The sequence below is a fragment of the Triticum urartu genome, chromosome 7A, assembly GCF_056163025.1.
Source record: "Triticum urartu cultivar PI428250 chromosome 7A, HENAU_Tu73, whole genome shotgun sequence".
NCBI classification, from domain to species: Eukaryota; Viridiplantae; Streptophyta; class Magnoliopsida; order Poales; family Poaceae; genus Triticum; species Triticum urartu.
Window position 1 is genome coordinate 585,456,436 of NC_141879.1, and position 17,110 is coordinate 585,473,545.

Here is a 17,110-nt window from a genome sequence, read left to right on the forward strand (position 1 = left end):
GGAGAATGGAGTCTTAGTCATCTTGCCCATGAGGCATGGTTCGCAAGCATCAACTGATTCATAATCAAGTGATTCCAAAAGCCCATCAGCATGGATTTTTCTTCATGCGCTTTACACCAATATGACCTAAATGGCAGTGCCACAAATAAATTGCACTATCATTATTAACTTTGCATCTTTTGGCTTCAATACTATGAATATGTGTATCACTACGACCGAGATTCAATAAACCATTCACCTTGGGTGTATGACCATTGAAGGTTTTATTCATGTAAACAGAACAATAATTATTCTCTGACTTTAAATGAATAAATGTTTTGCAATAAACATGATCAAATCATATTCATGCTTAACGCAAACACCAAATAACATTTATTTAGGTTCGACACTAATCCTGAAAGTATAGGGAGTGTGCGATGATGATCATATCAATCTTGGAACCACTTCCAACACACATCGTCACTTCACCCTTAACTAGTCTCTGTTCATTCTGCAACTCCCGTTTCGAGTTACTAATCTCAGCAACTGAACTAGTATCAAATACTAAGGGGTTGCTATAAACACTAGTAAAGTGCACATCAACAACATGTATATCAAATATACCTTTGTTCACTTTGCTATCCTTCTTATCCGCCAAATACTTGGGGCAGTTCTGCTTCCAGTGACTAGTCCCTTTGTAGTAGAAGCACTTAATCTCAGGCTTAGGTCTAGACTTGGGCTTATTCACTTGAGCAGCAACTTGCTTGCCGTTCTTCTTGAAGTTCCCCTTCTTCCCTTTGCCCTTTTCTTGAAACTAGTGGTCTTGTCAACCATCAACACTTGATGCTTTTCTTGATTTCTACCTTTGTCGATTTCAGCATCACGAAGAGCTTGGGAATCGTTTCCGTTATCCCTTGCATATTATAGTTCATCACGAAGTTCCAGTAACTTGGTGATAGTGACGAGAGAACTCTGTCAATCACTATCTTATCTGGAAGATTAACTCCCACTTGATTCAAGTGATTGTAGTACTCAGACATTCTGAGCACATGCTCACTAGCTGAGCTATTCTCCTCCATCTTGTAGGCAAAGTGCTTGTCCAAGGTCTCATACCTTTCGACATGGGCATGAGTCTGAAATACTAATTTCAACTCTTGGAACATCTCATATGCTCCGTGGCGTTCAAAACGTCTTTGAAGCCCCGATACTAAGCCGTAAAGCATGGTGCACTAAACTATCAAGTAGTTATCATATTAAGCTTGCCAAACGTTCATAACGTCTGCATCTGCTCCTGCAATCGGTCTGTCACCTAGCGGTGCATCAAGGACATAATTCTTCTGTGCAGCAATGAGGATAATCCGTGGATCACGGATCCAATCCGCATCATTGCTACTAACATCTTTCAACTTAGTTTTTCTCTGGGAACATATCAAAATAAACGGGGAGCTACATCGCGAGCTATTGATCTACAACATAGTTATGCAAATACTATCAGGACTAAGTTCATGATAAATTAAAGTTCAGTTAATCATATTTAAGAACTCCCACTTAGATAGACATCCCTCTAATCATCTAAGTGATCACGTGATCCAAATCAACTAAACCATCACCGATCATCACGTGAAAATGGAGTAGTTTTCAATGGTGAACATCACTATGATGATCATATCTATTATATGATTCACGCTCACTATTCGGTCTCAGTGTTCCGAGGCCATATCTGCATATGCTAGGCTCATCAAGTTTAACCCGAGTTTTTCTGCGTGTGCAAAACTGTCTTGCACCCGCTGTATGTGAACGTAGAGCTTATCACACCTGATCATCACGTTGTGTCTCGGCACGACGAACTTTGGCAACGGTGCATACTCAGGGAGAACCCTTGAAATTTAGTGAGAGATCATCTTATAATGCTACTGTTAATCAAGCAGAATAAGATGCATAAAGGATAAACATCACATGCAATCAATATAAGTGATATGATATGGCCATCATCATCTTTTGCCTTTGATCTCCATCTCCAAAGCACCGTCATGATCACCATCGTCACCGGCGCGACACCTTGATCTCCATCGTAGCATCGTTGTCATCTCGCCAAATATTGCTTCTACGACTATCGCTACCGTTTAGTGATAAAGTAAAGCAATTACAGGGAGATTGCATTGCATACAATAAAGCGACAACCATATGGCTCCTGCCAGTTGCCGATAACTCCGTTACAAAACATGATCATCTCATACAATAAAATATAGCATCATGCCTTGACCATATCACATCACAACATGCCCTGCAAAAACAAGTTAGACGTCCTCTACTTTGTTGTTGCAAGTTTTACGTGGCTGCTACGGGCTGAGCAAGAACCGTTCTTACCTACGCATCAAAACCACAATGATATTTGGTCAAGTTAGTGCTGTTTTAACCTTCAATAAGGACCGGGCATAGTCACACTCGGTTCAACTAAAGTTGAAGAAACTGACACCCGCCAGCAACCTGTGTGCAAAGCACGTCGGTAGAACCAGTCTCGCATAAGCGTACGCGTAATGTCGGTCTGGGCCGCTTCATCCAACAATACCACCGAACCAAAGTATGACATGATGGTAAGCAGTATGACTTGTATCACCCACAACTCACTTGTGTTCTACTCGTGCATATAACATCTATGCATAAACCTGGCTCGGATGCCACTGTTGGGGAACGTACTAATTTCAAAAAAAATCCTGCGCACACGCAAGATCATGGTGATGCACAGCAACAAGAGGGTAGAGTATCGTCTACATACCCTCGTAGACCGTAAGCGGAAGCGTTATGAGAACGCGGTTGATGTAGTCGTACGTCTTCACGATCCGACCGATCCAAGTACCGAACGCATGGCACCTCCGAGTTCAGCACACGTTCAACTCGATGACGTCCCACAAACTCTAATCTAGCAGAGCTTCACGGGAGCGTTCTGTCAGCACGACAGCGTGATGATGGTGATGATGTTGCTACCGACGCAGGGCTTCGCCTAAGCACCGCTACGATATGATCGAGGTGGATTATGATGGAGGGGGCACCGCACACGGCTTGGAACAATCAACTTGTGTGTCCATGGGGTGCCCTCTTCCCCGTATATAAAGGAGTGGAGGAGGGGGAGGGCCGGCCCTCTACTATGGCGAGCCCCAGGGAGTCCTACTCCCACCAGGAGTAGGATTCCCCCCTTCCATGTAGTAGGAGTAGGAGAGAAGGAAAGGGAAAAGAGAAGAGAAGGAAGGAGGGGGCGCCGCCCCTCCCCCTAGTCCAATTTGTACTAAGCCTTGGGGGCATGCAGCCTCCCCTCTCTCTTTCCCCTAAAGCCCAATAAGGCCCATATACTCCCCGGCGAATTCCCGTAACTCTCCGGTACTCCGAAAAATACCCGAATCACTCGAAACCTTTCCGATGTCCGAATATAGTCGTCCAATATATCGATCTTTACGTCTCGACCATTTCGAGACTCCTCGTCATGTCCCCGTTCTCATCCAGGACTCCAAACTACCTTCGCTACATCAAAGCACATAAACTCATATTATCGATCGTCACCGAACTATAAGCATGCGGACCCTACGGGTTCGAGAACTATGTAGACATGACCGAGACTCGTCTTCGGTCAATAACCAATAGCGGGACCTGGATGCTCATATTGGCTCCTACATATTCTACGAAGATCTTTATCGGTCAAACCACATAACATCATACGTTGTTCCCTTTGTCATCGGTATGTTATTTGCCCGAGATTCAATCGTCGGTATCTCAATACCTAGTTCAATCTCGTTACCAGCAAGTCTCTTTACTTGTTCCGTAATGCATCATGCCGTAACTAACTCATTATTCACATTGCTTGCAACGCTTATAGTGATATGCATTACCGAGAGGGCCCAGAGATACCTCTCCGACAATCAGAGTGACAAATCCTAATCTTGATCTATGCCAACTCAACAAGTACCATCGGAGACACCTGTAGAGCACCTTTATAATCACCAAGGTCTTTCTTTCAAAAACTCCTTTCAAACACTCCTTTATGCTTTTCAGAAATTTCTATATTATTTCCGATCAACAATATGTTATTCACATATATTTATCAGAAATGTTGTAGTGCTCCCACTCACTTTATTGTAAATACAGGCTTCACTGCAAGTCTGTATAAAACTATATGCTTTGATCATACTATCTAAGCGTACATTCCAACTCCGAGATGCTTGCACCAGTCCATAGATGGATCGCTGGAGCTTGCACAATTTGTTAGTACCTTTAGGATTGACAAAACCTTCTGGTTGTATCATATACAACTCTTCTTTAAGAAAACCATTAAGGAAAATAGTTTTGACATCCATTTGCCAGATTTCATAAAATGTGGCAATTGCTAACATGATTCGGACAAACTTAAGCATCGCTACGAGTGAGAAAATCTCATCGTAGTCAACACATTGAACTTGTCGAAAACCCTTTTGTGACAATTCAAGCTTTGTAGATAGTAACACTACTATCAGCATCCGTCTTCCTCTTGAAAATCCATTTATTCTCAATGGCTTGCCGATCAATGGGCAAGTCAACCAAAGTCTACACTTTGTTCTCATACATGGATCCTATCTCAGATTTCATGGCCTCAAGCCATTTCGCGGAATCTGGGATCATCATCGCTTCCTCATAGTTCGTAGGTTCGTCATGGTCAACTAACATGACCTCCAAAACAACATTACCATACCACTCTGGTGCGGATCTCACTCTGGTTGACCTATGAGGTTCGGTAGTAACTTGATATGAAGTTACATGATCATCATCATTATCTTCCTCACTAATTGGTGTAGGAGTCACAGGAACATATTTCTATGATGAACTACTTTCCAATAAGGGAGCAGGTACAGTTACCTCATCAAGTACTACTTTCCTCCCACTCACTTCTGTCGAGAGAAACTCCTTCTCTAGAAAGGATCCATTCTTAGCAACAAAGATCTTGCCATTGGATCTGTGATAGAAGGTGTACCCAACATTTTCTTTTGGGTATCCTATGAAGACGCACTTCTACGATTTGGGTTCGTGCTTATCAGGTTGAAACTTTTCACATAAGCATTGCAACCCCAAACTTTAAGAAACGACAACTTAGGTTTCTTGCCAAACCATAGTTCATATGGTGTCATCTCAACGGATTTAGATGGTGCTCTATTTAACGTGAATGCAGCTGTCTCTAATGCATAACCCCAAAACGATACCGGTAAATCAGTAAGAGACATCATAGATCGCACCATATCTAGTAAAGTGCGATTACGACGTTCAGACACACCATTATGCTGTGGTGTTCCAGGTGACATGAGTTTGTGAAACTATTCCACATTGTTTTAATTGAAGACCAAACTTGTAACTCAAATATTTGTCTCTGCGATCAGATCGTAGAAACTTTATTTCCTTGTTACGATGATTTTCCACTTCACTCTGAAATTCTTTGAACTTTTCAAATGTTTCAGACTTACGTTTCATCAAGTAGATATACCCATATCTACTCAAATCATCTGTGAAGGTCAGAAAATAACGATACCCGCCGCGAGCCTCAACACTCATTGGACCGCATACATCAGTATGTATTATTTCCAATAAGTCAGTTTCTCGCTCCATTGTTCCGGAGAACGGAGTCTTAGTCATCTTGCACATGAGGCATGGTTCGCAAGCATCAAGTGATTCCAAAATTCCATCAGCATGGAGTTTCTTTATGAGCTTTACACCAATATGACCTAAACAGCAGTGCCACAAATAGGTTGCACTATCATTATTAACTTTGCATCTTTTGACTTCAAAATTATTAATATGTGTATCACTATGATCGAGATTCAATAAACCATTCACTTTGGGTGTATGACCACAGAAGGTTGTATTCATGTAAACAGAATAACAATTATTCTTTGACTTAAATGAATAACCGTATTGCAATAAACATGATACAATCATATTATGCTCAACGCAAACACCAAATAACATTTATTTTAGGTTCACACTAATCCCAAAGGTAAAGGGAGTGTGCGATGGTGATCTTATCAACCTTGAAATCATTTCCAACACACATCGTCACCTCGTCCTCAACTAGTCTTTGTTTATTTTGCAACTCCCATTTCGAGTTACTACTCTTAGCAACTGAACTAGTATCAAATACCGAGGGGTTTGCTATAAACACTAGTAAAGTACACATCAATGACATGTATATCAAATATACCTTTGTTCACTTTGCCATCCTTCTTATCCGCCAAATATCTAGGGTAGTTCCACGTCCAGTGACCATTTCCTTTGAAGTAGAAGCACTCAGTTTCAGGCTTGGGTCTCGCTTTGGGCTTCTTCATGGGAGTGACAACTTGCTTGCCATTCTTCTTCAAGTTCCCTTTCTTTCCATTGCCCTTTTACTCGAAACTAGTGGTCTTGTCAACCATCAACACTTGATGCTTTTTCTTGATTTCTACCTTCGCTGATTTCAGCATCGCGAAGAGCTCGGGGAATCGTTTTCGTCATCCCTTGCATATTATAGTTCATCACAAAGTTCCAGTAACTTGGTGATAGAGACTAGAGAACTCCGTCAATCACTATCTTATCTAAAAGATTAACTCCCACTTGATTCAAGCGATTGTAGTACTCAGACAATCTGCGCACATGCTCACTGGTTGAGCTATTCTCCTCCATCTTGTAGGCAAAGTACTTGTCATAGGTCTCATACCTCTCGACTCGGGCATGAGTCTGAAATACCAATTTCAGCTCTTGAACCATCTTATATGCTCCGTGGCATTCAAAACGTTTTTGACGTACCGGTTCTAAACCGTAAAGCATGGTGCACTAAACTATCAAGTAGTCATCATACCGAGCTTCGTCAAACATTCATAACGTCTGTATCTGCTCCTGCAATATGTCCGTTACCTAACGGTGCATCAAGGACATAATACTTCTGTGCAGCAATGAGGATAACCCTCAGATCATGGAGCTAGTCCGCATCATTGCTAGTAACATCTTTCAACTTATTTTTCTCTAGGAACATATCAAAAAATAAACGGGGAGCTACATCGCAAGCTATTGATCTACAACATAGATATGCAAATACTATCAGGACTAAGTTCATGATAAACTAAAGTTCAATTAATCATATTACTTAAGAACTCCCACTTAGATAGACATCCCTCTAATCATATAAGTGATCACGTGATCCAAATCAACTAAACCATGTCCGATCATCACGTGAGATGGAGTAGTTTTCAATGGTGAACATCACTATGTTGATCATATCTACTATATGATTCACGCTCGACCTTTCGGTCTCCAGTGTTCTGAGGCCATATCTGCATATGCTAGGCTCGTCAAGTTTAACCCGAGTATTCCGCGTGTGCAAACTGGCTTGCACCCGTTGTATGTGAACGTAGAGCTTATCACACCCGATCATCACGTGGTGTCTCGGCACGACGAACTGTCGCAACGGTGCATACTGAGGAAGAACACTTATACCTTGAAATTCAGTAAGAGATCATCTTAAAATGCTACCGTCAAACTAAGAAAAATAAGATGTATAAAAGATAAACATCACATGCAATCAAAATATGTGACATGATATGGCCATCATCATCTTGTGCTTTTGATCTCCATCTCCAAAGTACTGTCATGATCTTCATTGTTACCGGCATGACACCATGATCTTCATCATCTTGATCTTTTATCAACGTGTCGTCACATGGTCATCTCACCAGCTATTGCTTTTGCAACTATTGCTATCGCATAGCGATAAAGTAAAGCAATTACATGGCACTTGCATCTTATGCAATAAAGAGACAACCATAAGGCTCCTGCCAGTTGCCGATAACTTTAACAAAACATGATCATCTCATACAACAATTTATATCTCATCACGTCTTGACCATATCACATCACAACATGCCCTGCAAAAACAAGTTAGACGTCCTCTACTTTGTTGTTGCAAGTTTTACGTGGCTACTACGGGCTGAGCAAGAACCGTTCTTACCTACGCATCAAAAACCACAACGCGGTATAGTGATTGCTTTTTGATCTTCAGAAAGAACCCTGATCGTTGAATCCGATTCAACTAAAGTTGGAGAAATAGACACCCACTAGCCACCTGTGTGCGAAGCACGTCGGTAGAACCAGTCTCGCGTAAGCGTACGCGTAATGTCGGTCTGGGCCGCTTCATCCAACAATGCCGCTGAATCAAGAATCAACTAGTGACGGCAAGCAATATGTATATACCCATGCCCACAACTCCTTTCTGTTCTACTCGTGCATATAACATCTACGCATAGACCTGGCTCGGATGCCACTGTTGGGGAACGCAGTAATTCCAAAAAAAATCCTACGCACACGCAAGATCATGGTGATGCACAGAAATGAGAAGGGAGAGTATCGTCTACGTACCCTCGTAGACCGTAAGCGGAAGCTTATTACAACGCGGTTGATGTAGTCGTACATCTTCACGATCTAGCACCAAAGGTACGACACCTCCGCGATCTGCAGACGTTCAGCTCGGTGACGTCCCGCGAACTCACGATCCAGTAGAGCTTCGAGGGAGAGTTTCGTCAGCACGACGGCGTGATGACGGTGATGATGTTGCTACCGGAACAGGGCTTCGCCTAAGCACTGCTGTGATATTACCGAGGTCGATTATGTGTTGGGGAACGTAGTAATTTCAAAAAAATTCCTACGCACACGCAAGATCATGGTGATGCATAGCAACGAGAGGGGAGAGTGAGATCTACGTACCCTCGTAGACCGACAGCTGAAGCGTTATGACAACGCGGTTGATGTAGTCGTACGTCTTAATGGCCCGATCGATCAAGCACCGAAACTACGGCACCTTCGAGTTTTAGCACACGTTCAGCTCAATCACGATCCCCGGACTCCGATCCAGCAAAGTGTCAGGGAAGAGTTCCGTCAGCACGACGGCGTGGTGACGATCTTGATGTTCTACCGTCGCAGGGCTTCGCCTAAGCACCGCTACAATATTATCGAGGAGTATGGTGGAAGGGGGCACCGCACACGGCTAAGAAAACGATCACGTGGATCAACTTGTGTGTCTAGGGGTGCCCCCTGCCCCCGTATATAAAGGATCAAGGGGAGGAGGCCGGCCGGCCCTATGGCACGCCAAGGAGGAGGAGTCCTCCTCCTAGTAGGAGTAGGACTCCCCTCTTTCCTAGTCCTACTAGGAGGGGGAAAGGAAGGGAGAGAGGGAGAAGGAAAGGGGGCGCCGCCCCCCCTCTCCTAGTCCAATTCGGACCAGAGGGGGAGGGGGCGCGCGGCCCACCCTGACTGCCCCTCTCTCTCTCCACTAAGGCCCATAATGCCCATTACTTCTCCCGAGGGGTTCCGGTAACCCTCCGGCACTCCGGTTTTCTCCGAAATCACCCGGAACACTTCCGGTGTCCGAATATAGTCGTCCAATATATCAATCTTTATGTCTCGACTATTTCGAGACTCCTCGTCATGTCCGTGATCACATCTGGGACTCCGAACTAACTTCGGTACATCAAAACTCATAAACTCATAATATAACTGTCATCGAAACCTTAAGCGTGCGGACCCTACGGGTTCGAGAACAATGTAGACATGACCGAGACATGTCTCCGGTCAATAACCAATAGCGGAACCTGGATGCTCATATTGGCTCCCACATATTCTACGAAGATCTTTATCGGTCAGACCGCATAACAACATACGTTGTTCCCTTTGTCATCGTTATGTTACTTGCCCGAGATTCGATCGTCGGTATCTTAATACCTAGTTCAATCTCGTTACCGGCAAGTCTCTTTACTCGTTCTATAATACATCATCTCACAACTAACTCATTAGTTGCAATGCTTGCAAGGCTTATGTGATGTGCATTACCGAGAGGGCCCAGAGATACCTCTCCGACAATCGGAGTGACAAATCCTAATCTCGAAATACGCCAACTCAACATTTACCTTTGGAGACACCTGTAGAGCTCCTTTATAATCACCCAGTTACGTTGTGACGTTTGGTAGCACACAAAGTGTTCCTCCGGCAAACGGGAGTTGCATAATCTCATAGTTATAGGAACATGTATAAGTCATGAAGAAAGCAATAGCAACACACTAAACGATCGGGTGCTAAGCTAATGGAATGGGTCATGTCAATCACATTATTCTCCTAATAATGTGATCCCGTTAATCAAATGACAACACATGTCTATGGTTAGGAAACATAACCATCTTTGATTAACGAGCTAGTCAAGTAGAGGCATACTAGTGACGTTTAGTTTGTTTATGTATTCACACAAGTATTATGTTTCCGGATAATACAATTCTAGCATGAATAATAAACATTTATCATGATATAAGGAAATAAAATAATAACATTATTATTGCCTCTAGGGCATATTTCCTTCAGTCTCCCACTTGCACTAGAGTCAATAATCTAGATTACACAGTAATGATTCTAACACCCGTGGAGCTTTGGTGCTGATCATGTTTTGCTCGTGGAAGAGGCTTAGTCAACGGGTCTGCAACATTCAGATCCGTATGTATCTTGCAAATCTCTATGTCTCCCACCTGGACTAGATCCCAGATGGAATTGAAGCGTCTCTTGATGTGCTTGGTTCTCTTGTGAAATCTGGATTCCTTTGCCAAGGCAATTGCACCAGTATTGTCACAAAAGATTTTCATTGGACCCGATGCACTAGGTATGACACCTAGATCGGATATGAACTCCTTCATGCAGACTCCTTCGTTTGCTGCTTCCAAAGCAGCTATGTACTCCGCTTCACATGTAGATCCCGCCACAACGCTTTGTTTAGAACTGCACCAACTGACAGCTCCACCGTTTAATGTAAACACGTATCCGGTTTGTGATTTAGAATCGTCCGGATCAGTGTCAAAGCTTGCATCAACGTAACCATTTACGATGAGCTCTTTGTCACCTCCATATATGAGAAACATATCCTTAGTCCTTTTCAGGTATTTCAGGATGTTCTTGACCGCTGTCCAGTGATCCACTCCTGGATTACTTTGGTACCTCCCTGCTAGACTTATAGCAAGACACACATCAGGTCTGGTACACAGCATTGCATACATGATAGAGCCTATGGCTGAAGCATAGGGAACATCTTTCATTTTCTCTCTATCTTCTGCATTGGTCGGGCATTGAGTCTTACTCAATTTCACACCTTGTAACACAGGCAAGAATCCTTTCTTTGCTTGATCCATTTTGAACTTCTTCAAAACTTTGTCAAGGTATGTGCTTTGTGAAAGTCCAATTAAGCGTCTTGATCTATCTTTATAGATCTTAATGCTCAATATGTAAGCAGCTTCACCGAGGTCTTTCATTGAAAAACTCTTATTCAAGTATCCCTTTATGCTATCCAGAAATTCTATATCATTTCCAATTAGTAATATGTCATCTACATGTAATATCAGAAATGCTACAGAGCTCCCACTCACTTTCTTGTAAATACAGGCTTCTCCAAAAGTCTGTACAAAACCAAATGCTTTGATCACACTATCAAAGCGTTTATTCCAACTCCGAGAGGCTTGCACCAGTCCATAAATGGATCGCTGGAGCTTGCACACTTTGTTAGCTCCTTTTGGATCGACAAAACCTTCCGGTTGCATCATATACAACTCTTCTTCCAGAAATCCATTCAGGAATGCAGTTTTGACATCCATCTGCCAAATTTCATAATCAAAAAATGCGGCAATTGCTAACATGATTCAGACAGACTTAAGCATCGCTACGAGTGAGAAGGTCTCATCGTATTCAATCCCTTGAACTTGTCAAAAACCTTTTGTGATAAGTCGAGCTTTGTAGACAGTAACATTACCGTCAGCGTCAGTCTTCTTCTTGAAGATCCATTTATTCTCAATTGCTTGCCGATCTTTGGGCAAGTCAACCAAAGTCCATACTTTGTTCTCATACATGGATCCCATCTCAGATTTCATGGCTTCAAGCCATTTTTCGGAATCTGGGCTCACCATCGCTTCTCCATAGTTCGTAGGTTCATCATGATCTAATAGCATGACTTCCAGCACAGGATTACCGTACCACTCTGGTGCGGATCTTATTCCGATTGATCTACGAGGTTCAGTAGTATCTTGTTCTGAAGTTTCATGATCATCATATTTAGCTTCCTCACTAATTGGTGTAGGTGTCACAGAAACTTGTTTCTATGATGTACTACTTTCTAATAAGGGAGCAGGTACAATTACCTCATCAAGTTCTACTTTCCTCCCACTCACTTCTTTCGAGATAAACTCCTTCTCTAGAAAGTTTCCAAATTTAGCAACAAAAGTCTTGCCTTCGGATCTGTGATAGAAGGTGTATCCAATAGTTTCCTTTGGATATCCTATGAAGACACATTTCTCCGATTTGGGTTCGAGCTTATCAGGTTGAAGCTTCTTCACATAAGCATCGCAGCCCCAAACTTTCAGAAATGACAACTTTGGTTTCTTGCCAAACCATAGTTCATAAGGCGTCGTCTCAAAGGATTTTGATGGTGCCCTATTTAACGTGAATGCGGCCGTCTCTAGAGCATAACCCCAAAACAATAGCGGTAAATCAGTAAGAGACATCATAGATCGCACCATATCAAGTAAAGTACAATTACGACGTTCGGACACACCATTACGCTGTGGTGTTCCGGGTGGCGTGAGTTGCGAAACTATTCCGCATTGTTTCAAATGTACACCAAACTCGTAACTCAAATATTCTCCTCCATGATCAGATCATAGGAATTTTATTTTCTTGTTATGATGATTTTCAACTTCACTCTGAAATTCTTTGAACTTTTCAAATGTTTCAGACTTATGTTTCATTAAGTAGATATACCCATATCTGCTTAAGTCATCTGTGAAGGTGAGAAAATAACGATATCCGCCACGAGCCTCAACATTCATCGGACCACATACATCTGTATGTATGATTTCCAACAAATCTGTTGCTCTCTCCATAGTACCGGAGAACGGTGTTTTTGTCATCTTACCCATAAGGCACGGTTCGCAAGTACCGAGTGATTCATAATCAAGTGGTTCCAAAAGTCCATCTGTATGGAGTTTCTTCATGCGCTTTATACCGATATGACCTAAACGGCAGTGCCACAAATAAGTTGCACAATCATTATCAACTCTGCATCTTTTGGCTTCAACATTATGAATATGTGTGTCACTACTATCGAGATTTAATAAGAATAGACCATTCTTCATGGGTGCATGACCATAAAAGATTTTACTCATATAAATAGAACAACCATTATTCTTTGATTTAAATGAATAACCGTCTCGCATCAAACAAGATCCAGATATAATGTTCATGCTCAACGCTGGCACCAAATAACAATTATTTAGGTCTAATATTAATCCCGAAGGTAGATGTAGAGGTAGCGTGCCGACCGCGATCACATCGACTTTGGAACCATTTCCCACGCGCATCGTCACCTCGTCCTTAGCCAATCTTCGCTTAATCTGTAGTCCCTGTTTCAAGTTGCAAATGTTAGCAACAGAACTAGTATCAAATACCCAGGTGCTACTTCGAGCATTAGTAAGGTACACATCAATAACATGTATATCGCATATACCTTTGTTCACCTTGCCATCCTTCTTATCTGCCAAATACTTGGGGCAGTTCTGCTTCCAGTGACCAGTCTGCTTGCAGTAGAAGCACTCAGTTTCAGGCTTAGGTCCAGATTTGGGTTTCTTCTCTTGAGCAGCAACTTGCTTGCTGTTCTTTTTGAAGTTCCCCTTCTTCTTCCCTTTGCCCTTTTTCTTGAAACTAGTGGTCTTGTTGACCATCAACACTTGATGCTCCTTTTTGATTTCTACCTCCGCAGCTTTCAGCATTGCGAAGAGCTCGGGAATAGTCTTATTCATCCCTTGCATATTATAGTTCATCACGAACCTCTTGTAGCTAGGTGGCAGTGATTGGAGAATTCTGTCAATGACGCAATCATCTGGAAGATTAACTCCCAATTGAATCAAATGATTATTATACCCAGACATTTTTAGTATATGCTCACTGACAGAACTGTTCTCCTCCATCTTGCAGCTATAGAACTTATTGGAGACTTCATATCTATCAATCCGGGCATTTGCTCGAAATATTAACTTCAACTCCTGGAACATCTCATATGCTCCATGACATTCAAAACGTCGTTGAAGTCCCGATTCTAAGCCGTAAAGCATGGCACACTGAACTATCGAGTAGTCATCAGCTTTGCTCTGCCAGACGTTCATAACATCTGGTGTTGCTCCAGCAGCAGGCCTGGCGCCCAGCGGTGCTTCCAGGACGTAATTATTCTGTGCAGCAATGAGGATAATCCTCAAGTTACAGACCCAGTCCGTGTAATTGCTACCATCATCTTTCAACTTTGCTTTCTCAAGGAACGCATTAAAATTCAACGGAACAACAACACGGGCCATCTATCTACAATCAAACATAAACAAGCAAGATACTATCAGGTACTAAGTTCATGATAAATTTAAGTTCAATTAATCATATTACTAAAGAACTCCCACTTAGATAGACATCCCTCTAATCCTCTAAGTGATCACGTGATCCAAATCAACTAAACCATGTCCGATCATCACGTGAGATGGAGTAGTTTCATTGGTGAACATCACAATGTTGATCATATCTACTATATGATTCACGCTCGACCTTTCGGTCTCCGTGTTCCGAGGCCATATCTGTACATGCTTGGCTCGTCAAGTATAACCTGAGTATTCCGCGTGTGCAACTGTTTTGCATCCGTTGTATTTCAACGTAGAGCCTATCACACCCAATCATCACGTGGTGTCTCAGCACAAAAAACTTTTGCAACGGTGCATACTCAGGGAGAACACTTCTTGATAATTAGTGAGAGATCATCTTAAAATGCTACCGTCAAACAAAGCAAGATAAGATGCATAAAAGATAAACATTACATGCAATCAATAGAAGTGATATGATATGGCCATCATCATCTTGTGCTTGTGATCTCCATTTTTGAAGCACCGTCATGATCACCATCATCACCGGCGCGACACCTTGATCACCATCGTAGCATCGTTGTCGTCTCGCCAATCTTATGCTTCCACGACTATCGCTACCGTTTAGTGATAAAGTACAACATTACAGCGCAGTTGCATTGCATACAATAAAGTGACAACCATATGGCTCCTGCCAGTTGCCGATAACTCAGTTACAAAACATGATCATCTCATACAATAAAATTTAGCATCATGTCTTGACCATATCACATCACAACATGCCCTGCAAAAACAAGTTAGACGTCCTCTACTTTGTTGTTGCAAGATTTACGTGGCTGCTACGGGCTTAAGCAAGAACCAATCTGACCTACGCATCAAAACCACAATGATAGTTTGTCAAGTTGGTGTTGTTTTAACCTTCGCAAGGACCGGGCGTAGCCACACTCGGTTCAACTAAAGTTGGAGAAACTGACACCCGCTAGCCACCTTTGTGCAAAGCACGTCGGGAGAACCGGTCTCGCGTAAGCGTACGCGTAATGTCGGTCCGGGCCGCTTCGTCCAACAATACCGCCGAACCAAAGTATGACATGCTGGTAAGCAGTATGACTTATATCGCCCACAACTCACTTGTGTTCTACTCGTGCATATAACATCAACACATAAAACCTAGGCTCGGATGCCACTGTTGGGGAACGTAGTAATTTCAAAAAAATTCCTACGCACATGCAAGATCATGGTGATGCATAGCAACGAGAGGGGAGAGTGAGATCTACGTACCCTCGTAGACCGACAGCGGAAGCGTTATGACAACGCGGTTGATGTAGTCGTACATCTTCACGGCTCGATCGATCAAGCACCGAAACTACGGCACCTCCGAGTTTTAGCACACGTTCAGCTCGATGACGATCCCCGGACTCCGATCCAGCAAAGTGTCGGGGAAGAGTTCCGTCAGCACGACGTCGTGGTGACGATCTTGATGTTCTACCGTCGCAGGGCTTCGCCTAAGCACCGCTACAATATTATCGAGGAGTATGGTGGAAGGGGGCACCGCACACGGCTAAGAAAACGATCACGTGGATCAACTTGTGTGTCTAGGGGTGCCCCCTGCCCCCGTATATAAAGGAGCAAGGGGAGGAGGCCGGCCGGCCCTATGGCACGCCAAGGAGGAAGAGTCCTCCTCCTAGTAGGAGTAGGACTCCCCTCTTTCCTACTCCTACTAGGAGGGGGAAAGGAAGGGAGAGAGGGAGAAGGAAAGGGGGGAGCCGCCCCCCTCTCCTAGTCCAATTCGGACCAGAGGGGGAGGGGGCGCGCGGCCCACCCTGGCCGCCCCTCTCTCTCTCCACTAAGGCCCATAAGGCCCATTACTTCTCCGGGGGGGTTCGGTAACCCTCCGGCACTCCGGTTTTCTCCGAAATCACCCGGAACACTTCCAGTGTCCGAATATAGTCGTCCAATATATCAATCTTTATGTCTCGACTATTTCAAGACTCCTCGTCATGTCCGTGATCACATCCGGGACTCCGAACTAACTTCGGTACATCAAAACTCATAAACTCATAATATAACTGTCATCGAAACCTTAAGCGTGCGGACCCTACGGGTTCGAGAACAATGTAGACATGACCGAGACATGTCTCCGGTCAATAACCAATAGCGGAACCTAGATGCTCATATTGGCTCCCACATATTCTACGAAGATCTTTATCGGTCAGACCGCATAACAACATACGTTGTTCCCTTTGTCATCGGTATGTTACTTGCCCGAGATTCGATCGTCGGTATCTTAATACCTAGTTCAATCTCGTTACCGGCAAGTCTATTTACTCGTTCCGTAATACATCATCTCACAACTAACTCATTAGTTGCAATGCTTGCAAGGCTTATGTGATGTGCATTACCGAGAGGGCCCAGAGATACCTCTCCGACAATCGAAGTGACAAATCCTAATCTCAAAATACGCCAACTCAACATTTACCTTTGGAGACACCTGTAGAGCTCCTTTATAATCACCCAGTTACGTTGTGACATTTGGTAGCACACAAAGTGTTCCTCCGGCAAACAGGAGTTGCATAATCTCATAGTTATAGGAACATGTATAAGTCGTGAAGAAAGCAATAGCAACACACTAAACGATCGGGTGCTAAGCTAATGGAATGGGTCATGTCAATCACATT